This window comes from Sinocyclocheilus grahami, unplaced genomic scaffold (assembly GCF_001515645.1).
Source record: "Sinocyclocheilus grahami isolate Dianchi unplaced genomic scaffold, SAMN03320097.WGS_v1.1 scaffold541.1, whole genome shotgun sequence".
NCBI classification, from domain to species: Eukaryota; Metazoa; Chordata; class Actinopteri; order Cypriniformes; family Cyprinidae; genus Sinocyclocheilus; species Sinocyclocheilus grahami.
In genome coordinates this window covers 284,541-286,134 of record NW_015505720.1, presented here as the reverse complement: position 1 = coordinate 286,134, position 1,594 = coordinate 284,541, and positions in this window count along the sequence as shown.

The window sequence follows — 1,594 nt, the reverse complement described above, 5'->3', positions numbered from 1 at the left end:
AACTTTTCTTAACCCCTCACACACTCTCTCCTCAAACCAGCTGAGAGCATAGTCCTTTAGTATAAACGAACAACGTGCATTTCTCGTCCTGGATGCAGCTCTACAAATCTCTTATGGTCTTCCCTGAGCACAGGGACATCAATCTCTTCCTAATTCCATCAAGTGTGAAAGGGCCCTTATGCGAGTGCACCGGGGACACGCCAGCTCTTTTGTAGCCCGTTGTGGGGAGTGGGGAGATGGGCTGCACCATCACAATGCCCCTGCCCCAGACCCACCATGCTCATGACAGCAGAGCAGATGGCGTCGGCACTAACCCAACAAAAGATATCTAATTAGAGGAACAATGGAGGCGAGCCGCACGGGAGGATGGAACAGCGGATCAAGGCTTTCTGGCTTTGATGGAAGGAAGGAGCGATGGATAGGAGGGGAGAAAAAGAGAAAGGAGAGCAGTCAGCCAGCCTTTCTTTCTCTCCTGCCCCCCTGGCACTAATGTAAGGGACTATGACTTTATTACCCCTCATTAACACAAATTAGGGCACTCAAAAACCCCTGAATGAAAGTGACAAACTGAATTAAGCATGTGAAAACAAACCCACCCCACCCTGTGCCAGGCTGTGACCATATTGCATTTACATTCATAGGGGTCCCACTACAAAAACGTGACTGCTCTTATGGGATTCCTCTGTGAAAATGTGATGAGAGAATTCTAAGAGAATCCTGACTTTGCGCTTCCAAGTACATGTCACTTTTATTCTGCTGGGTTTTGTTAGTGATTTTATTTATTTATTTAATATTTTTATAATAAATATATAAACACAATTGTAACTATTTTTGGCTTAGTTTTATCATAAAATGCACTTCATAAACAACATACCGATAAATAAAGATATGTAATTAAAATGACATATTTCTTACAGCAACTGAAATATTCCAACAGCACAATCGCATCAACAAGATCCCTGAAATATCCAATATTATAATTTATCCACAATACAGAACAAATTCGAAATCAAGTGAATATTTGCACAGATAACAATACAGTTTTTGCAAACTCTTCACACCTGAATGAATGACATTAGGTCAGGTGTTTTAAAAAAATCCTTTGTGGATGCTAAACATCTTAACATGTTCAAATTAACATCACAATGTAGGAGAGCAAAGACACCATCACTACACTGGCATTTTAACAATTTGTGCACTGTAAATAGGTTGCTGTAAATTTTACAGTAACTTACTGGCAGATGGATGCCAGTAATTTACTGTAAAAATATTTACAGTATTATTACGGTTTTGCACTTACAGTACAATAATGTATTTACTGTATTTTATTTACAGTGTTATTACCGTATTTTCATTTACAGTATCAGTACTGTAGAGTTTATTTTCATTTAGTTTAAACATTTTTTACCTGTAAATAACTTCCCAGATGCACTATCTTAAAAAAGGGCATCACTACAGTCCCCTGGGGACTTTGTATCATGGAAAAACATACACATACTGCCTGTTGTTAGCTCACTGTTTTATGTTAACCTTACGTCTGTCACTGAATTTAGGGACTGTCTCTAAAGTTACATACGACATTGGTACACACTTT